A 23,817-nucleotide genomic window follows, 5' to 3' on the forward strand; every position below is an offset into this window, starting at 1 on the left:
GCTTGGGAAGAAGGTACAGTCAGAGAACAAAAAAGATTTCTTAGAAAATAAAAATATAATTGCAAAACAAAACAAGCACACATACATACCTATACATATGAGTCAAACAACAAAATGGATAGAACTGAAGGCCAAATTAATGTGAGCAATAAAGTTAAGGAAACCTCCCAGGACATACAGAAGACAAAGACATAGAAAATATTAAAGATAAATAAGTTAAGAGCCATAGAGGAGAATGTTAGAAGATTCAATAACCATCTATAAAAATGAAAAGAAAGAGGAAAGAATAAAACAGAGAGGTAGATATAAGCAATTAATATAAGAAAAATTTCCTGAACTGAAGAGAGATCCAAGTGTTCCAATGGAAAAATCTTTGATGGATTGATCAGGAGTAAGGAAACACATGCCTATCCAGACATATCCTGATGAAATTTTTGAATTTAAGGATAAAGAGTAAAATTTTAATGTTTCCACAGAAAAAAAAAGAAAACAAATAACTGAGACTCAGACTGGTATGGGACTTCTCAGTCTTCACACTAAATGCTAGAAAAATGCAGCAATGACCTCAATGTCCTGAAAGAAAAAGGATTTGTAATTAGGACTCTATACCCAGCCAATTAGTTTGCAAATATTTGAGAAACAGAGATTTTTGCTGGACATGAAAAGTTACAGTCAGGAAATGAATCACTTGAGATGTGTTTCAAGAAAAAAAATTACTCAAGATGTATTTCATTTGTTCAAAATTAATCCAGAAAGAAGACATGATATATTAAAGTACATGAATATAGAAATCAGTTGACTATACTGTTAAGCTTAAGCAATTATTGACAGTTGGGCCATAAATTTCAGTGTAGTTCTTTACAAAAAGAATTCCTACAGGGCTTCCCTGGTGGCGCAGTGGTTGGGAGTCTGCCTGCCAATGCAGGGGACACGGGTTTGAGCCCTGGTCTGGGAGGATCCCACATGCCGCGGAGCGACTAAGCCTGTGAGCCACAACTACTGAGCCTGCGCGTCTGGAGCTTGTGCCCCGCAACGGGAGAGGCCGCGGTGGTGGGAGGCCCGCGCACCGCGATGAGGAGTGGCCCCGGTTTGCCGCGGCTAGAGGAGGCCCTGGCGCAGGGACGAGGACCCAACACAGCCAAAATTAGATAAATAAATAAATAAATTAAAAAAAAATTCCTACAATAGTGAAGGCATTATATATAATAAAAGATAAATATAAGTATAAATGATTAAAAATAATACATGGAAACTGTGTGATAGAGGATATATGAGAACCAATTTTTCTGTAAACCTAAAACTGTTTTAGAAAATAGTCTACTAATTAGCAAATAAGCTGATTAAAAAATGGCAGAGGATCTGAATAGATTTTTTCCAAAGAAGACAAACAGATGGCCAACAGGCACATGAAAATATGTTCAATATCACTAATTATCAGGGAAATGCAAATCAAAACACCACAATGAGATATAATTTCACACCTGTTAGAATGTCTATTATCGAAAAGACAAGAAATAACAAATGTTGGCAAGGATGTGGAGAAAAGGGAACACTTGTACACTGTTGGTGGGACTGTAAAATGGTACAGCCACTATGGAAAACAGTATGGAGATTCCTCAAAAAATTAAGAATAGAACTATTGATACCATATGACCCAGCTATTCCACCTTTGGGTATTTATCTGAAGAACACAAAAACACTTATTGGAAAAGATGTATGCATCCCTATGTTCATTGCAGTATTATTTACAATAGCCAAGATATGAAAACAACCTAAGTGTCCATTGATGGATGAATGGATAAGGAAGATGTGGGAGATATATATCAAAGGAATATTAGCCATAAAAAAGAATGAAGTCCTGACATTTGTGACAACATGGATGGAGCTTGACAGTATTATGCTAAGTGAAATGAGTCAGACAAAGACAAATATCGTATGATTTCATTCATATGTGGAATCTATTAAAAAATGAACAAACAAAATAAAACAAAAGCAAATTCATAGATACAGAGATCGGATTAGTGGTTACCAGAGGGGAAGGGGGCTTGGGAGTGGGTGAAATGAATGAAGAGCGTCAACTACATGGTGATAGATGGTAACTAGACTTGTGGTGGTGATCACTTTGTAGTGCATACAGAAGTCAAATTATAATGCTGCACACCTGAAACTTTTTATATGATAAAAATAAAGTCTACTAATTAAAAAACATGGGAGATGGAAGAAAAAGTGAAATAAATGAATATTAATAGCCTTTCTTTTTCAGAGGAGAAAAAATAGATACTATTTCTTCATATTCACTGAAAAATAAAGTTTGTATTTGTATCTTAAAAATTTAAGATATAAAATGAAAAGAATTTAAATAGCATCTAGAACTTCCAAACCACTCAATGTGAAGAAAAAAGCATAAAAATATGTTTCATTTAGCAGAAGACAGGAAAGCAAAGGAAAAGAAAAAGGATGATGAGAGGGAAGGAGAGAAAGGGAAAAAGAAGTAAATTACATATAAAAATGGGATCAAACAATAAAATATAAGATGGCAGGGTGAAATATATACTATCAGGGGCCACAATAAATATGAATGAATGAAATTCCCAAACTAAATTAGACAAATAAAAGTTATACTAAGGTACAAACCCCTAATCTTAAACACACAGGCCAGGATGCAAAACATTTCCTGAATGCAATGCTAACAAAGGCCAAGGTAAGGGGGCTTTGCAGGTTCAGAGCCTGAGTTACTAGGAGTATGGTGGTACCCAAAACCACAGTAGGGATTTAGAAGGGTGACATGGTTTAGGGGGATGTTAATGGGTCAGGTTGAAGTGACCACAGGACTTCCATGTGTAAATATGCAGCAGACAGTTTAATACGTGAAACTGAGGTTTGAAAAGAGAAGGATCAGTCTGGGTTTCTGGATTTGGGAGCTATCACACAGAGGAAAACTGGTCTAACTTGTGAGAATACATGCTCTGAAACAGGTCATGACAATCTAAAGAGACAAGCCAAAAAATGAAAAATGAACTTGAAATGAAGACAACCTGAAGGTGGTGGAATTAATGGGAAGTCAGGGAAACAAAGATCAGGAAAGAAAGACTCTTGCAAACCAAGGGAAAAGAAATACACAGGGTTCTCGTACTACTTATTTATTCTACAAACATATATTGAGCACATCCTATATATGAAATAGATTAAATGGTCCTCACCCTTTAGATGCCTTTGATTTGATTTGCAGTGCAGACAGAAGGGTCTGAAAAGATATTTTGATTTTTTGGAAATACTAAGAATAGATTCCTTCCAAAACCATCCCTGCATTTCTTTGGCTCCTCTCTGTATCTCCTTAAGATTGTTCATTTTTGGCTTACAATTCAGGTTTTTCTGTGCTAGAAAAAAATACTTGTATAGATGTCTGAAAACATCTGGTTGATGTATCCAATCAATAAAGGTTTATCTGAGCTGTTCTAGATACTGGGGATACAGCAGGGAACAAAACAAACTCTATGAACTCATGGTGCATTCTAGAAGGCAGGACAAACTACACAAATAAATACATAAGTGAGGGCTTCCCTGGTGGCGCAGTGGTTGAGAATCTGCCTGCTAATGCAGGGGACGCGGGTTCGAGCCCTGGTCTGGGAAGATCCCACATGCCGTGGAGCAACTAGGCCCGTGAGCCACAACTACTGAGCCTGCGCGTCTGGAGCCTGTGCTCCGCAACAAGAGAGGCCACGATAGTGAGAGGCCCGCGCACTGCGATGAAGAGTGGCCCCAGCTTGCCGCAACTAGAGAAAGCCCTCGCACAGAAACGAAGACCCAACACAGCCAAAAATAAATAAATTAATTAATTAAAAATAAAAGAAAACACAAATGAGTTTAAAAAAAAAATACGTAAGTGATATATTAGGTAACAATAAGTGTTGTAGGGATGAACAAAGCAGGGTAAGGTTGACAAGAGTGCTGCATAGACACGGGGACAGTTGTGATTTTACACTCAGGGAAGAAAATAGCTTTTAAGCAGACATGCAAAGTAAGTAAAAAAGTAAGTTATGAGGCTCTCTTGGGAAAGAGCATCTAGAAAGAAAACAGCAAAGCCCTGAGGCGAGAGCATGGCTGGAAGACCAATGCATCTGGAGCAAAATGAATGAGGAGAAGCGTCGTAGAAGCCAAGGTTGGAGTTGGTGGAGGGCCAGATACTGTCGGTCCTTGTAAGACACAAGGACTTCAGTTTTGTGCTGGATGAAATGGGAAATTATTCGAAGTTTTCACACAGAAGAGTAAAATAATCTATGTTTTAAAAAGGTCACTGACTGTTGAAGGGCAGGGGGACTAATCAGGAGGTCTCTGTTTTTAAAGAACTTTAAACAATTTGTTTATAGTTTCTAACTAAATTCATGGATGGTATAGTCATTGTTATGGACTGAATGTTTTTGTTCTCCTGGACCGAAATTTGTTATGCTGAAATCCTAATCCCAATGTGATGGTATTTGGAAGTGGGGCCTTTGGGAGGTAATCAGGTCTTGAGGGTGGAGCCCTAGTGCATGGGATTGGTGCTTTTATAGGACAAAGCCAGTGAGATAGCTAGCTCTCTTTCTGCCATGTGAGGATACACAGGGAAGCCAGCTGTCTGCAGCCCCGAGGAGAGCTCTCACCAGAACCCAACCAAGCTGGAAGCCTCATCTCCAACTTCTAGCCTCCAGAACTGTGAGAAATAAATACTTGATGTTTAAGTTACCTGGTCTATGGCAGTGTGTTATAGAAGCCTGAGCTAAGACAGTAGCCAATTTATAGTTCACATAATGCAACAGAGACTGCTGGTTGTCCCCCCACATCTGTCCTTCCTCTTTAGTGTATTACTATGCTAGGGCTGCCAAAGTGCCACAGACTGGGTAGCTTAAACAACAGACATTTATTGTCTCTAATTCTGGAGGTGAGAAGTTGGAAACCAAGGTATCAGCAGAATTGGTTTCTTCTGAGGCCTCTCTCCTTTGGCTTGCAGAGGGCTATTTAGTCCCTATGTCTTCACATGGTCTTCCCTCTGTGTGTGTCTGTGGTCTAATTTCTTATAAGGACATCCATCATATTGGATTAGGGTCCCCCCTAATGGACTCATTTTAACCTAATCATCTCTTTAAAGATCTTATTTCCAAATAGTCACATTCTGAGTATTAGGGGTTAGGACTTTAATATATAAGTTTAGGGGCCATACAACTGAGCCCATAACACTGAGTAATAGAGCTGTGGCTAGGGTGTCGCTGCCGAGCCATGGACTACTTTTCTCAGCCTCCCTTGCAGCTAGGAGTGGACATGTGACTAAGATCTCACCAGGGAAATGTGGACAGAAGTGATGAGTTTCACTTCCACACTTCTAGCCAATCTCCTACGAAACTGCAAGCATATTCCTTCATATCCCTTTCCTCTCCTTCTGGCTAAACTGGCGATGAAGAGAGCAAGGTTGGAAGGTAAAGGGTTGAAGATAGTAGAGCCTATGTCAGCCTGGGTTCCTGACTGTCATTATAAAGAGGCAGAAGTCCCCAGAAGTTGTGTCCAAGATCATGTAACCAATAAGTGGAAGAAGTGAATTCAGTTTGGCTCCCATGCCCACATTCTTTCCTTTAAGTCTCCTACTTTGTTTTCTACAACCACCTGATTGCTGTGGGAACTACCTGAATCCTCACCTGCCACAGTTTAGCTCATGGAGTTATATCATAGCGGCTGAGCATTTGAGCTCTGGGGCCCAGCTTCCTGGGTTTGAATCAAAGCTTCTTCCACGTGTAAACTGTGTGAATATGAGCAAGTTATTTAAACTTTGGTTTTCCTCAGTTTCCTTTAAAATACTTTTTTTTTTTGTAAAATAAGAGTTATAATAGTACCTACTGCATAGAGTTATTTCCTGTGCAATACATTGAACAACCCCAATACAGTGGGTATACAATATACATCTGTTGGCTGTTAACACAGGAGAGAATCAATTTTTTTCCATTAATATCAACATTTAATTTTGCAAATACTTTCTCAGTATGCAGTGTTAATCTGCACAATAGAAACAGGAGTTGAAACCCATTATGCAAGAAGCTCTAAATATCTAAAGATCTAAATATCTAAAGATCATTTTAGAGTTCATTGGCCCCGAGTAAAATATTATGGAGTTATAAACGATAGATGTGCTAAGTGAGGATACTGAACACTTCAGCTTCTGTCATTTTAACTCTTTGCGGCCACAGCTGCTTTCTATTTTGAAGAGAGTACTGTTGCATAGAATTTAACTCTCGGATAAGGAGAATAAGTCTGGATTAATTTTTCCCGTATTTACTGTTCCATAGACAATCAAAATGCCAAATTGAAGCAAGAGGTTGATTCTGTTGTGTACTATTTTGTTTGTTTTCATAGCTCTGCTGTGTCCTCATGACTCAGTTTTTCCATCACTAATTAATAATTCCAGGCTTCAAATCTTCTTCTCTCCTTCCTCCTCTCCTGAGTCCCCATGCCCACGTGAACGGCCCACATTTGTTCACCCTGCGTCTGGGCACTGTTTCATTGCTCTCTCCCGTGTTTGTAACTGTGACTCTCAACGCAGAGTGTTACTATTCCTGAGATGAAGCAGGAGACTAAGTGGATTGCAAAACCTATAGAACAATTACCAATAATTGTTAGCCTTCAACCCCAAAGTCCAAAGTGTCTCCTGCTTGCCCTCTCAGCCAAGGACTATCTGTCTGCCTTCTGGCATTTTAGTAGTAATTTCAGAGGCTCAAGTGTTTCTCCTTATCCTAGGTGACATTAGGAGTGCTACTAATAAGTATACCAAAACCCTGGGTATAAATGAGATTTGGGGTCACCCTATCTAATCCCCAAATCTCTCTGACCCTCAGTAAAAGAGATAATACTCCAGACCCAGAATTATATGCTCTGTTTCTGCCTCTTCTATTCATCTTGGCTATCTGTGTCCTTGAGTTTTTAAGTTTTAGTTTTTAAAACTAAATGGCCAAGTTATTTTACCAGCAAAATGGGTTTATTCAGGAATAGCAGAGAATTGTAATTCAGGACAAGCATGCTATGACAAAAACCATAGTCAAGTTTGGAGAAACAAAGGAGAGGAATGCTCTCTTATGGAAGAAATGGGGAAGTTGAGAGGGACTGTTACAAACAAAGAGTCCATTGGAGGGAACTGGGAGTTCAAAGTTTAGTGGCTTTTCATTGGCTGAGTTGTGACAGTCTCTCATTGGCTGGGCTATTACCAGACAAGGAGAAAATCTTCCTTCCTCCTGCTGGAGTAGCAAAGTAGTAACCTTCTTCCAGTTGGAGATGCAAGATACATCTCTTCCTGGCTGGGGTCTGCAGATGGCAATGAGTGGTAGGACCCGAGAGCTCCCGCTTTTAGCCTTCCCAACAGCAATTTAAAGGAGGTTTTATTTATTACTTTTTAAATAAAATGTAACGTCTTACATCATATTTGAACAAAATATATCATCTTATAGCTAAAGGCATAATAAAATTTAAACTCAATATTAAAATTATAATATTCAACAACTCATATAAGTTTTAATTTGGTTTGAGATTTAAAAACACAGTAATAAAAGTAACTCATGGCAATTAATTTTGTTTTTAAAATTCAATGATATTTATAAGCCAATAGTTCACTCCTGCATATATACTCAGCTAGAATATGTACATGCGTTTACATGCATATTCAAGAGTATTCATAACAATATCATCTGTAGTAGCCCCAAACTGGAGACTACCCAAATTCCCATCAACAGTAAATCACATAAATTATGATCTATTCACACAGTGGAACACACTACAGCCATGAGGATAAAAAAGTTATAGCTACAAACATTGATATAGAAGTCAGACACAAATTAATACATATTGTATAATTCCTTTTATATAGAGTTCAGAAAAAAAGAAAGGAAAACTAATCTATGGCATTAGAAGTCATGAGTGGCTATCCTTTAGAGGGGAGTGGAGAAACTTCAGGGAGTTCCAGGGGAGAATCTGAGATTCTATTAATTTTCTTCTTGGGTCTGGTTAAATGGATGTGTTCAGTTTGTGAAACTTGGGAAGTTTATCATGCTATATCCTTATGATCTGTATACTTTTTGATATATATCTTATACTTTGATAACTTTTCAAAGATATATAATGATATACATAACTTTTGTATACATATAAATATTCTTCTTAAGAAAACTGGCATTATTTTATCATAGAGAGACCAGGCTCTTAATACAACAATAACAGGAAAGGAAATTTGAAATGATTGAAAACACTGATAGTAAGGGTAACTAACTTTTGAGGGGAGCCCTCTTTAAATAAAAGAATACAAAATTAGCTACAAAATGAATATTGCTTTAGAACAAAAAAAAGAATATAACAAAACGGTTGTATTAATTAACTACCTGAAACGCAAGTAAGATTTATTTTCCTACATGTTATAATGGCAAATTCTTTGATTGCCTCTTCATAATGATATGTCTATAATATTTTCTACAGAGAGACTACAAAAACGTTTTTCCTTTAGTATGGTGATCCAATTTTTTTTAATTAAAATGAAAACATAAGATTTCCTACACAGACGTATTTACTGTTTGTTGTTTTACTATAAGCTTAGACTCTCCAAACACAGGAATTCTGATAAATTCTGTTTCTTATAATTCCCATGAAAATATGGTGCTTTTATAATTTTATAATGTGCATTATAAAGTATTTTCCCAACAGCAGAGAACTTCTATTGACTAGGAATTTTCAGGAAGTGAATCCTCTACTTTACATTTTGCCTATCTAACAACCAAGAAGAATTTCCCACAGACTAGCCTCTTTCACCTCCACTGCCTACATTCTTCCAGGCCCAGAGCACAGGACACGTTTGTGATGCAAACTTCTTTGTGTTGATGCCGGCTGAGTCTTCCCAACAGGTAATAGGAGTATTCCTAATTTTCCTCCACCAAGACAAGAATTTAAATAATACACAGAAGTGATAAATACATCCCATTAAACCCAAACTAAATGTTTGCCCAACACAACTTCCCTGTAGTTGGATCTCAAAAATGCCCTTGAGAGCTTCAGTACCCTCCACACAAAGAGAAGTGTGATGGAGACTAAGGTGAGAGAGAAAGAGACAGTGATCTCAACCAGCTGTTGTTAAAATATGGTACTTCTGAAAATTTTACAAAAACAAATGACTGTATGAATCCAAGTGCTAGCTCCCTGTCTAGTGCCTTGGAAGACGCCATTGCAAGCTTCATTTGCTTCTCTGTAAATCCACCTCTGCCTCCTACTTTGCCTCACTGGCTGCATTTTGCTTCTCCTGGAAGTGAGCTCTTCATCTCTAATTACTGTCAAAACACTGTACACACCTACGGTTGGCTCCTTTGTCAGCCGTGATTGTCTTCCCACCGTCAACAGCAAACTGTATGGCACTATTTAAGTTTCTCCTTCAGTGACTTTTTCATAGAATTTCATCTGTCTGCCCTTGGGACAGCCCATTTCAGTGCAGTGGACAGCAGCTGGGGAGGTATCTGGCTTTTGTTATCAACCACTGTTAGATGACCAGCTGAGCACGGTTGGGAGGCAGCCATTAAACTTTGTTGCAGCAGAACTGGCTGTGCTTCAAGGCTTTAATGGTTTTCTCTTGCCATCTGATAACAGAGTTGATACCAGTGACTAGGGTGGAGCCTCTGTGGATACACATGCAACAGCATTATTTTTAGTCTTCACTCTGGTTACACAGTTCTTGGGTCAATTCATCACTTGCCCAGACAAAAACTACTTCTATTTATTCGTGCTGACTCCTGGCTCTATTTTATACCTTGAAAAACTACTCAGAGATTTTATTTCCTTTCACTGCATAACGCAGATTTGCTTAACAAGGTAATATACATTTGTGCTTACCGTGGATTTTGCAAGCACTTATCAGGAGAATAATGGCATGGGGAAAATATTTACCTAATAAATTAATTCTTGCAGTCTAATGATATTCTATGCTGAGTATCTTCTTTTTCTTTGGCCTAAAGAAGTAGTTCATTATTCTAAATTAATATAAGGCTTTTGCATGCAACACTGAAATTTATTTAAACTGCCAACATTGTATTAAATAATATGAATTTCTTTAATACTAGTGCTCAGAGAATCTTTAGATTACTGAATATGTTGACAATGACCATTGGAAGAAACTCTTTAATTTCTAACTAATTCTTCGTGTTTAGTTGTACTAAATAAGCACTGGTGCTAAGTATTTCACATATATTATTTCATTTATTTTTTGTAACAAAACTTTAAGGAAGACAGTATTATCCCTATTTTGAGAAAACAGCCTCAAAGTATAAATCTGTACAAGTTTACATAAGAAATAACTGGGGGATCTGATACTCAAGCATGGGTGTGCTGACACCAAAGTTAGTGCTTATAACCATTTTTTACCTTTTAGAGTTAGTAGTTTAGTGAGCAAAAATAAACCAAAAAATAAAGGATAATTGTTTTCAAAAATCCTCTCAAATCTAAAATGAACCAGGATTATATTCTAGCATTTGGAGAGTTGAAAAAATTAACTTATCATCTCCCAGTCTTAAGAGTAACTCCATCTTCCTCATACTAAAAATGCCTTGAAGTTTTGATTGGGCTTTATTTGTTTAGTAAATTTATTTTATTTTGGTTATTCTGATACCTGTTATGCAGTTTTTCTCAAAGGGTTTTCATGTGCCTGAGAATCTCCTGAGATGTTTTTTTTAATGAAGTGCTCTGCATCCCATCCAAAACCTACAGAATCAGACTCACTTGGGCTAGTGTCAAGAAATCTGCATTTTTTAATGAATAATTAGATTGTGATTCTGAAGAGCACTAAAGTTTGCCTTTAGAAGAGTTCCCCATGCCTTTGCTGTGGTTGAAACTTCTTGGGTAGTCATTTAGCTGTTCCTTCAAGATCTTGATCTAGAATCTTAGCATAACTGGTTCTTTGAGGAAGGCCCCTCTGGTAGTCATCAGGCCTTTTCACAAATATCCTGGTTCTTCTCCATCAAAGCATGTGATGAAATTGCATTTCTCTGCCTCCTTGAAATCAGATGTGGCCATGTGACTTCCACTGGCCAAAGGAAGTGTGTGGAAGTGACAAGTGCTATATTCCTTGGCCCCAGGAACCATCTACATTCCAGATAATAGAGGCTTTACCAGCCTGTATTACTGCATGAAGATGAAATGGAGTACAGTCCCAGGCTAATCCACAATTGATCTGGCAAAATGAAAGACTAGCAAGATGCTAGTTATCTTCCAGGACTCATTCTGCACTTATTCCTTAGTTATAAGAACACCAATTTTTTGTCAGTCACATTTCTCTCCAGCTGAAAGATTAAATTTTCCAGTCTACTTTGTAGCTAGACATAGTGATTATGTTAAATTTTGGCTATGAGATATAGGGGGGAAATTACATTTTATCGCTAGCAAGCATCCTCAAAAGTCTAGGCGCTCTTACCCTCTTTCTGTCTTCAAGTTTCCTTGAATGCAAATATAATGGCTGGAGCTCCAGCAGTTCTCTTGGGCAATGTAGTGAGTTTTAAGACGCAGGCCACATTCAGTAGAACAAAAAGATACAAGGTGCCTAGGTCCCTAACAATGTGAAGCTTCTATATTCCCCTGGAAGGCCTACCCCTGAATTTATTTTATGTGAATGAGAAATAAGTCACTATATGAATGAGAGTATGTCATTAGTTTTTCAGATCTTTATTTCCTACTACAGAATCTCATTCTCTCTGGTACAAAGCATTATATCTACTTTTAATTACTTACAGGCCAGGACTCTGCCACTAACTAACTATATCAATTTGGGCAACATACTTCATAAATCTGAGCATTTTTCCTCACTTGCAAATAAGGAGATGATTGTGAGTACTACAGCTCCCATGTAGGTGAGATAATGCAGAAATTATAGGTTATATGCCTTCCAGAAGTGAGACATGATTCCTATGCATGTCAACCAGTCTTCTACAGTGATTCTCTGCATTTTCTGGACCACTTTGCCAGCTCACCTATGATCAGTATAGCACTGGTCAAGATGGATAGAGTTTGTGAAGGATTGCCAGGCTCACTCAAAAACAGCTGGAGGAATGCTTTTTTTGAACTTACCAAAGATCCATAAGCATTTCCTACAGGAACTTCAAACTAGCTGATGAGTACATTTATTTTGGTACTCATTTATTTAATGCAAATCTATAATGATCAATTTCAAATAAAATGTCACTGTTTTGTGGGACTCTTCTAATCATCAGCTGTTGTAGAATTCTGCAGTTTGAAGGGGATTTAGAACTTTCAGAGTTCAACTGGATTTTGCATTTGAGGAAAATAAGCCTCAGAGAGCATAAATGAGTAATCATGAGCCACCCAACTAAGCTCAAGTTAGAACTGAGAGCTCCTGACTTGCATTCCATCGATCTTTTCTCTAAACTAAGCTTCCCCCAAAGGTCATTTCATATACCTCTTCTCAAAATTTCATCTTCACTCCATAGTGTAACCTCAGCATTTAGTTGAGATCTCTTAAGCTGAGTCCAAGTCTTGCATTTTTTAAAATCTTATTTCAATACCTCTTCAGCATTAAAAAAAAAAAAGTCCCTTGCCCTTCTTGATGTTTTCTCCTAATTCCTGAAGCAAGTGGCTTCTTTAATATTCTTCTCTTAGGCAGCTATACTCTCTCCCAGCCAGTCACTTCCCTCCATCTTTTATAAAAATATCTGTCTTTCCTATCTTTAAATAATCTACTTCTTTTAAGGTTTTCAACAGAATTTATTGAGCCATCTGAGCTTTCAAATTCTTCATTCTCTGAGTAGCTTTGTTCAGAGATATTTATTCCAGATCTTTTATCGCTTCATCACCTTGCCCTTGTTTACATTTTTCTCATTCTCTGACTCTCCCCTTTCCTCCATACCCCATTTCCTGTTGTTGATATGAAATCTCCTTCAATCCCCAGTGGCTAGCATAGTGCCTGGCATATACAGAAGGTTCGGTAAATTTAATACACTGTACATTCTACCCAAAGCAGTTTTCCAAAACATCTTCCTTACCAGCTTGCATGGTAAGTGACTGAAATTTTTATTTAGTCATAATCTTTACAGAAGGTACTTGAAGAACTGAAAACACACATGTATCATATGGAGTAAATGACATAAATCTTTAGCCAGCCATTAACATTTTAGCCTGAAATAATTTATCAGATAAACATAATTGATCCTTGACAGACTCTTGAGGAAATAGGACATGAGATAGCAATTTGAATTTTAAGATGCTGGAGAGGACAGAGGGTCTTGAAATACTGAAAGAGTAAGAATGAAAGACCAAATAGAATGTTACACACTGTAGGATATGTGAAGAAAAGAGAGAAAAGGCAGATTGGAAATTTGGACAAAATAAAAAGTATTTGAATTTGCTACCACCAAAGTATTCTGTGCTATTGGCCACTTCCATCTCACCTGATAGTGCCTAGTTTTGAGTATATTTATTTTATTTTAGGTTCTGTCGCTTTGAGTCACATCACTGGGACCGCAGTTTCTTTCTCTATCTTTGGCCGAATATTTTAAGAAGTGTTATTATTAAGTATAATTTAGACAAATTTCTCTTACCTGAAAGAATTATCTTTAATTGTATCGTGTAAGTCCAATGAGAAAGCTGCGTCCAGTATATAGAATTTTGCTTCAGCAATTTTTTAAATTAACATCAAAGTTTCTCCATATACTGAGGAGCTCCTATGAGGATTAAGATTTTGCTTTAAGATACAGCCTCTGAGCTAGGTATTCCTGGGTGACAGCCAACCGCTAGTCTTATTATATGCCTGCCAACCCTGTGCCTGTTAATCTTTTAATAAAGCATAATTGGTTTAAGAAATATTTTATAATCCCTCATGTGTGGAATCTCATGTTACATGTTTTATAAAGATATGTAGCATCATTTGTTATCAATTTTAATCTTATGAGCCTTTCAATCAGTAAATTCCTTTTGTTTTCTCAATCTGATGAGGTTCTACACGTGCATTAGACATATCTGTTTTTGTTAGCAGTTCATTGGTTCAATAAATCATGAATCTGGATAAAGAAGTACTGAAAATTTAATCCTCCTTAAACTGGATGATATATATACTGAAAAAGAAAAATTCTTAAGTGAACAGTAGCAAATTCCATGTATTTGAAAGAGTGATTATATAAAGTGTTTCTCTAATCCACTGGATTTTAGGACAATTCAAAGTTATAGAAGAGTTTATGTAAATAGTCAACCTCAGGCAGCAGAACTTTCTCTGGAAGCCTCCCTCAGGAAATAGTCTTGTGTCTATTTTCCTTTTAATAAAACTAGATGGCAAGATCAGGTGCTGTGTGGATACTTTCTAAATGTGCACTCTTAAGGTGCTAGCAGTTACACTGATTTCAGATAACTTTAACTTTTATTTTACCAGACACTATCATAGAAACAGAGCATTTGGAGAAATGTAATAGAATATCAAAATATGTCTCTTCCTGTCTGGAAGTTTAGGCCAAAGCTGAGAATAATATGTATAAAGTGCTTCCACGGTTAAATCAAGGTGGACCATTTATAAAGGAAGTGCCACCCCCCCACAAAAAAAATATGGTTTCGCCAATTCAATAGGAGGTAAGTGATGGGAGACTGAGGGTTATTTAAAGAGAAAGTCACCCCAGCTCTCGTTATCTTTCTCAGCTTGAGGAAGTCTTCTCAAGAGAGGCAGACTTCAAGAGAACCACTAAAAATGCTTGGCCTGTGAGCACTGAAATCAGGAAAACATAAAGATTAGAACCTGGCTCATGTCTGGAAACACTAAATGACTGGCAAGTTCTGCCAAAAGCCAAGAGAAGGGAGAGAATTTGAGAAGGAGCAAAGGGAACCTCCAGGGACATTGAAACAGAAGCAGGTTTTTTTTCTATGAACTGGAGGAGGCCCATGGTAGGTAGTCTGCTGTGAACCTTCTAGACCGTTTTCTCCTAAAAAAGTCTGCCTGGAGGGCTAACACTTAGCATAAGAGGCTAGGGGCTTGAGAGCAATCGCATCTGACTGGCTAGAGGAAATAGCCCGAGCGCCAGGGAGCAGCAGTTGGACATCCCGGCAAGACGATCTCTAAGGGACACACAGAAACATCCCATGAGAGAAGCATTGGTCATCTGACACACCCACAAGGCACCAACACCTGATTATAGTCAAACAAATCTAATAAGAACTGTTTGCCTGCTTCCATCTCCTCCTTCTCTGCTCCAGGAGGATCCAGCATTAGGAGAAAGGAGTAGAAGAGCAAAGGGGGGAAACAATGAAGAAGACTGTAATGTAATGCCCCTTTCCCTTCTCTGTAGCCTCTGGTAAGCCTGTGCTGGGGAAGGAAGCAGACTTAAAACAGATAAGAATGAGAAAGTTAAGTTTTGATTGCGGGTTGAACTGAACTTGTTATTACAGAAAAAATAAGATTATGTTTTCACACCTGGTAGTATCTTAAAAACTATAGGATCTTCTGGAGATTTTATCTAGGAAAGAGGAAGAATGAGCCAAGAGAGTACATTTGATGGGGGATGTAGAGAAACAGTAAAGTTGCCTTCTACTTGAACCCTGCTGAGTACAACTCAATAAACTAGTCAAAATCATACAGATTTAGAAGGAAGAGGGCTGGAAACCATGTGGTTATCAAAAAATCAGTCTCTAGAACATTGCAATATTTCTTATCACAAAGGTCCTTAAGATGAGATGAAGAAAATTAACTTTAAGAAAGCCTCTTTGAACATTTTCCAAAGTGGGAACATCACCAATTCCTTTTTTTTTCCATTTTAAACTACTAAACTTTCACAAACCCTTCACTCTAATAAAACACCATGTAACTCCTTTTCCTTCTTTCCTTCTTGGAAAGGGAAGGAGGAAGGGAGGGAAGGAAGGAAGGGAGGAGACTCTGAGCTTTAAAACTCAAGTAAACTATTCAACCAGAACATTAGGGCTGAAAAAGTATCATTAAAGGTTAAAGAAATAATTTTGTAATGAGTATTAACTACAAAAATAGTAGACATCAAATAACATCAAATAATATAATATTTCTCACTTTGGATATTGCCTGGAAGCAGTCAAGCATGAAACCAAAATTGTAGACAATAGAGTATATTTGTGTACTAATGATGCCATAACAAATTTAATGGCTTAAGCAATACACATTTATTATCTTACAGTAGGTCAGAAGTCTGATGGGCTTATATGATTCTTCTGCTCCAGTTTCACAGATCTGAAATCAAGGTGTCAGCAAAGCTGTGTTCCCTATTGGGGCTTTAGAAGTGAAGTCAGTCTCCTGTGATTATAAGACTGAAGTACTTGGTTTCTTATTGGCTCTTAGCTGAGAGCCATTAGGAGCTTCTAGAGGATGCTTCTTTTCTTGGCTGGTGGCCCTATTCCTGCATCTTCAAAGTCAGAAATGACAGGGCAAGCTCTTCTCATGCTTCAGATCTCTCCAGTATCTTCTATTGGCACATCTCTCTGACTGCAGCCAGGAAAGGTTCTCTGCTTTTAAGGACTCAAGTGATTTGGGCCCATCCAGAGAATCCAGGATAATCTCTCCATCTCAAGGTCCATACCCTTGGTTGCATCTGCAAAGTCCTTTTTGCTGTGCAAAGTAACATGCTCATGCTTGCAGAGATAAGACTATGGACATCATTGGGGAGCCATTGTTCTGCCTTCCACAGTGTTAATGCCAGACAGTCTATTTTCATGATGAAGTAGGAGATCAGTTCCTTAGGTGAGAGAAAAATAGGCAATGGTGTAATTGAAGCAATAAGAATTGGAATAGCTATAGTGACGAGTGAAATAAGAGTAAATTAGGTGATAAGGATAAGGGATTAAGTGAGGGCTAGGCACCATTTGGCAGTAAGTTGTGTATAACTAGGGGCCATGTAATTATCACACTTGTTGATCTGAAAAATCATCATTAATTTAAAATTATATATATTTGCCCTTTTTTGGGAATTCACTTGTGTTTGAACAATTTCTATCATGAATTCCTAACTTTCGTTCTTAAATAATCATACTCATTAACTTTCGATTAATATATAGCTATGGCTGCTGAAAAATGGAAGTGATTCTATTTTCCATTTGGTAATTAGAGCTTTGGTTTTCAACAGATGAAGACATAGCAGTAGGGATTGAGGAGATTGTAAGGTGGAGTAGAAGTCTGAATCTCCAGAAGCCTTATAAGATTAGAAAAAAATATGTTCAGTATATAGTTTAATTTATATTTGGAAAAGGAGAAATGATTATAAATTTTAAAATATGAAATCTAGACTGGAGGGCAATTGAGATCCTTAAATTTATCCTAAAAAGTGTTTATTAAAAAAGGATTGGAAAAACACTCATTTAGAAAAAACCCTCTAGCTTTCTTTGTTTTGTTTGTTTGGTTGGGAATATAAAGACCTCTGTGTTGAGTCTGGATCAGCACACCTGGGTTGTCAGGACCCAAGTAGAGTGAGGCCGCGTCCTTTCAGAACAGCATCCGAGCCCAACAATGTGAGGAGGGAAGGGTGAGGGAGCTTCCCTGATGCGGGGTGTCAGAACCAGGCAGGTGAGCAGGGTGTCCGTACAGGGAGGGAGTCTGGTACAGTGAATCAGAGCCCGAAAAAGGTAAAGAGTATATCCATGTGGGGAAGATGGGGGCAGAAGCAGTGAGAGATTGGTTGTTTACCCGTGGATTGAGTAAATCAGTAAAAGTATGAAGATAGTGAGAGCCCCATTTCTCACCTTTGGATAAGGGAATTCCAAGTACAGAAAAGGAAATAAACTGGAAGGAGCTCTGTCTTATTTGATTGAAATTGTGAACCCACAGTTTTCAATCTATATAGGTAAAGAAATACATAGATATTAATGTGAAAGTGTATGTGAGCGTTGGGAGGGTGAGGTAGCAGCTATACTTCCATATGCTCAAGGACACCTAGTAGCCAGATCTTGACTTTTAAATACGATCCTCCAGTATATGACTGATTTCAAGGCTGGGGCAGGGAAAAGAGCAAAATGGTTCTAGGACATCTTTCTGTGCCAGACAGAAAGTGCCTGCAGAAAGACATGAACACGTTAAAAGGAAAGAAAGCCAATTTGAAGAGTCTCACACTGGCCCAATGGGGGACAATTTGAATATAAAACAATGGTAACATTATGAATCTTGAATAAAATAGCAAACCGTGAGTCCATATTTTGTGATGAGGGATAACAGTCTCGAAGTAACTCTCTATAGAATGCTTATTAATGACAAAGGAAAAATGAGTAATTCTCCAGTGGAGAGTTCTGGCAGCCACGGCAGCCACAGCTCTAACCAAGTGATCAGAGAACGTGATTAGTAATGGGACAAACTGAACTGTGTATCACCTGATGGGATGCAATGAGAAGAGCACAACATCTCTTCTCCAGTATTCCTGCCAAAGGCACGGTACCTGAATCTAATCATAAGAACACACTGGAAAAACTCAAATTGAGAGTCATTCTACAAAATACCTGTAATCTATACTCTTTAAAATTGTCAAGGTAATGAAAGTCAAGGAAAGGCTGAGGAACTGTTCCAGATTTAGGAGTTTAAATGAGACATGACACAAATGGAAAGTGTGACTCTGAATTGGATCCTCTGCTCTTAAGGATATTGTTAGGACGATTGGTGAAACTGAACGTATTAGATAGTAGTGGTGGATCAAGATCAATTCCCTGATTTTAATGGTTATTCTGTGCCTTTGTTTATTTGCTTGTTTGTTTTTCTGAAAGACATTTATTGGGATACTGATGTAGAAATATAAGGAGCAGGCAATACCAGTATTTGTTTCTAGACTTCTAGTTGATTTCGTGCCAAGTAACAAAGCTTTGAAGACGCATTTAGGTAGCTTCTTTAAAAAATCATATTTACAAACTCAAGCCATCAAATTAGGATGTTACCTACTAAATTTAAGTAAAATGGATCTAAAATTTTATATCAATGTAGGAATGATTTTTCAAGAATAGGATATTCAGCTGGTTTTAATTTGGTAAGTTTTAGGGCCATTTATCATAAAGCAATGCCCTTTTTTAAATATATATCTTTATTGGAGTTTAATTGCTTTACAATGTTGTGTTAGTTTCTGCTGTGTAACAAAGTGAATCAGCTATTGTATACATATATCCCCATCTCCCTTCCCTCTTGAGCCTCCCTCCCATCCTCCCTATCCCACCCCTCTAGGTGGCCACACAGCTGATTTCCCTGTGCTATGCAGCTGCTTCCCACTAGCTATCTATTTTACATTTGATAGTGTATATATGTCAATGCTACTCTCTCACTTCGTCCCAGCTTACCCTTCCCCTCATCACCGTGTCCTCAAGTCCATTCTCTACATCTGCGTCTTTATTCCTGTCCTACTCCTAGGTTCATCAGAACCATTTTTTTAAGATTCCATATATATGTGTTAGCATACGGTATTTGTTTTTCTGTTTCTGGCTTACTTCACTCTGTATAACAGATTCTAGGTCCATCCACCTCACTGCAAATAACTCAATTTCATTTCTTTTTATGGCTGAGTAATATTCCATTTATATATGTGACACATCTTTATCCATTTATCTCTCGATGGACATTTAGATTGCTTTCATGTCCTGGCTATTGTAAATAGTGCTGCAACTATACCTTTGTTTGTAGGAATTACACACTGTATTAGATTCCTACAGTTGCTGAATTAACTTACAACAAATTGGGTAGCTTAAAACTACATAAGTTTATTCTTTCACAGTTTTGGGGGCCACAATTCTGAAATCAAGATATCAGCAGGGTTGGTTCCTTCTGGAGGTTCTGAGAGAGAATCCATTCCATGCCTCTTTCATAGATTCTGGTGGCTCCAGCAATCCTTGGTGTTCCTTGGCCCAGAGATGCATCACTCCAATCTCTACCTCCATCTTCACTTGGATTTCCCCTGTGTCTCTCCTTTGTATCTAAGTAGCTCAAATCTCCCCTCCTTTTTCTTATAAGGATTCTAGTCACTGGATTTAGGTCTCACCCTAAATCCAGAATGATCTCATCTCAAGATCCTTTATTTAATTACATATGCAAAGATCCTATTTCTAAATAGGGCCATGTTCACAGGTACCAGCTGTTAGGACTTGGACAAATCTTTGTGTGTGTGTGTTTGGGGAGGGCGGTGCTCACTATTCAAACCGCTATACACATTAAAGTATTTGGAGGCTGAGGATCAGGGTATTATGTTGGCAACTTATTCTCAGATGTTTAGGAAAAAAGAGTTCTTTGTATTATACTTGCATTTTTAAAAATAAGTTGAGACTGTCACAACTAGCAAAATTAGAAATAAGAAATAAAGTAGAGGAATAAGCTCTGTTGAATTCGTTTAGTGGTAAATAGGACAGACTAGAGTGAGGTCGTCTGGGTTTGAGCTCCACCACTTAACTCACTGTGTGAATTTGGGCAGGTCACTTTAACCCATTTCAACCTCAGTTCCTTTGTCTACAAAATGCGGATAGTGGTCCTTCATAGATTTATGAGGATTGAGACAGCGGTTGTAAAGAGCTTAGCAAAATACTTAGCTTTTAGTAAACAGTTAATAAAAGTTAATATCATTATCCTTTTAACCTCATCAACATCATTAAAATGACTAACATTTACTTTTACCCATTAACTGAGGGCCAGAGATGTTCTTTCAGCCTGATTAAAAATTCCTGAACTTAGTAAGCCAGTAAGACTTGTCCTTCCTACAGAAGTTTACCAAAACCATACATTCTTGCTTTCTTCTTGCAGTTACAATTAACTGTGCTATGTTTTTAAGCACTGAATTTGTGGGGTTTTGACATTTAAATGTCTTAATCTAACCATTCAAAACTATGGAGATTCTCAGAAATCCAACCTTGTTATCATGATTAGGTAAGTATTTCTATCCATGTTGGTAGTTGTATCATAGAGGAGTGCATTCAGCTACAAGTAATATAAAGCAAAACTAGAGTGGATAAAACAGAGATTCATTTGTCTCACATAACAAGAAGTCAAGAAGTAGGCAGCCCAAGGCTGGTGAGACAGTTCACTGATGTCAGCAAGGACCATGTTAGCTTCTATTCTTTATTGCCTCATAGTCACAATATGGTCACAGTATGTTGAGGTGTGATATCTACTCTACAGGCAGGAAGGGAGGAGCACAAACAGATTAAAGAGTCTACCAACAAAGTCTGTCCTTTAATTTTTTTAATAGAACAAAATTTCCCAGAAGCTTCTATCCATCAGAGCTTCTTTACATCACCTTGGTCAGAACTGGGTCATATAATGCCCAGAGATAAATTATTACAGGTCAGAGGAGGAAGGAAAGGAATGGCATTACTATAATTAATTCAGATCATTTATGATTCACTTTCCAAAACTGGAACAGGGATCAAATTTCCCAGTAGGGAATCTGCATGGGCTCTGTAAATGGAACAACAAAGTCTCATGACAGCACATCTGTTTACAACATGGTTTCTTGTTCAGAGCTGCTGCTCAGATAAAAAGATTCCTTTCAAAATATTACTGCTCATTGACAATGCACTGAGTCACCCAAGAGCTCTGATGGAGATGTACAACAAGATTTATGTTGTTTTCACAGCTGCTAACACAATATCCATTCTGCAGCTCATCAATCAAGGAATAATTTTGACTTTCAAGTCTTATTATTTAAGAAATACATTTCATAAGATTATAGCTGCCATAGATAGTGATTCCTCTGATAGATCTGAACAAAGTAAATTGAAACCTTTTGGAAAGGATTCACCATTCTAGATGTCATTATCAACATTAACAGGAATTTGGAAGATGTTGATTTCAACTCTCTTGAATAACTTTGAGGGGTTCAAGACTTCAGTGGAGGAAGTAACTACAGATGTGATGGAAATAGCAGGAGAACTAGAATTAGAAGTGAAGTCTGAAGATGTGACTGAATTGCTGTGATCTCATGATAAAATTTTAATAGATGAGTAGTTGCTTCTTACGGATGAACAAAAAAAACTGGTTTCTTGAGATAGAATCTACTCCTGGTAAAAATGCTGTAAAGATTGTTGAAATGACAACAAAGGGCTTAAAATAGGACATAAACTTAGTTGATAAAGCAGCAGCAGGGTTTAAGAGAATTGACTTCAATTTTGAAAGTTCTACTGTGGGTAAAATGCTGTCAAACAGCATTGCATACTACAGAGAAATCGTTCATGAAAGGAAGAGTCAATCAGTGCAACAAACTTCATTGTTGTCTTATTTTAAGAAATTGTCACAGTCATCCCAACCTTCAGCAACCACCACCTGATCAGTCAGTAGCCATCTACATCGACAACTAGCTGAAGGCTCAGATGATGGTTAGCATTTTTTAGCAATCAAGTATTTTTAAATTAATGTATGTACATTGTTTCTTTAGACATAATGCTATTACACACTTAAAACACTACAGTATAATGTAAATATAACTTTTATATGCACTGGGAAACTAAAAATTTATGTAATTCGCTTTATGGCGATATTTGCTTTATTGCAGTGGTATGGAAATGAATTCACAGTATCTCTGACGTACACCCGTGTCAATATATCACAAGATCCTTCTAAAAAAAATCAACCCAAGATACACTGGTAAAATATGGTTCTAATTTGTTTCTTATCTCATAAGAAATTATGAGATATGCAGAGAGGTTTTTTGGTATATCATTAGCATATTTTTCAGATATGAATATAAAATAGGAACACATAGAATCCTTTTTTATTGAAGATGGTCTAAAAACTATTAAGTTAATCTCAGCTTGAGATTAAAAACTCGCAATGTTGGAAGGAAGGAAAAGTTTTCAATTGTGGAGAGAGATGAAATGCCGTCTAAAGTCCTTAAGGAGTGAAGGAGATGGTATCTGGGCAAGCTGAAATAAGTAGAATACAAATCCAAAAACTATTCATCAACATGACCTAATAGAGATAGTCTAGTCATGCTCCCTGTTTGCACATATGAAAGTACTGAGGCCCAGGGAGAGAAGACTAGGCATACTGTCAGACATTGCACAATTGTTTGGGGAGGTGGAGTTAGATCTCAGACCTCCTGACTCCAATCTAGTGTTCTTTCATCTGTATCTCTCTGAGGCTGAGGCAGTCCAACAATATGCAAAATGTGATGTGTAGTGAGTTGTCTTGATTCTTGTTGAGAAGAGAAGAGACAGGAAGCTAGAGAAATTCCTTGGAAAGTTTAATGTTCCAGATAGGAAGAGGGGATCAGAGCTGAAGAGTTCTGATATCATAAGCAGACAGAGAAATAATATAGATGTGAATGTTTGGTTTTTCTTTTTTTTTTTGAGTTTTTTTTTTTTTTTTAAAATTGATTTTTTGAATATTTATTAATCTTGTAACAGAAATCATATTAAATTTACTTATTAGTTCTCCTAGTTTGTCTATAGATTCCTGGATTTTCCTTATACAACAATGTTACCTGCAAATAATGACCGTTTAAGATTTTCTCTTTTTTTTTTTTTTTTAATTTATTTATTTATGGCTGTGTTGGGTCTTTGTTTCTGTGCGAGGGCTTTCTCTAGTTGTGGCAAGTGGGGGCCACTCTTCATCGCGGTGCACGGGCCTCTCACTATCGCAGCCTCTCTTGTTGCGGAGCACAGGCTCCAGACACGCAGGCTCAGTAGTTGTGGCTCACGGGCCCAGTTGCTCTGCGGCATGTGGGATCTTCCCAGACCAGGGCTCAAACCCGTGTCCCCTGCATTGGCAGGCAGATTCTCAACCACTGCGCCACCAGGGAAGCCCCAGTCATCAATTTTATACACATCAGTGTATACATGTCAATCCCAATCACCCAATTCATCACACCACCACCACTA

The sequence above is a fragment of the Balaenoptera ricei genome, chromosome 10 (genome assembly GCF_028023285.1).
Source record: "Balaenoptera ricei isolate mBalRic1 chromosome 10, mBalRic1.hap2, whole genome shotgun sequence".
Lineage (NCBI taxonomy): Eukaryota > Metazoa > Chordata > Mammalia > Artiodactyla > Balaenopteridae > Balaenoptera > Balaenoptera ricei.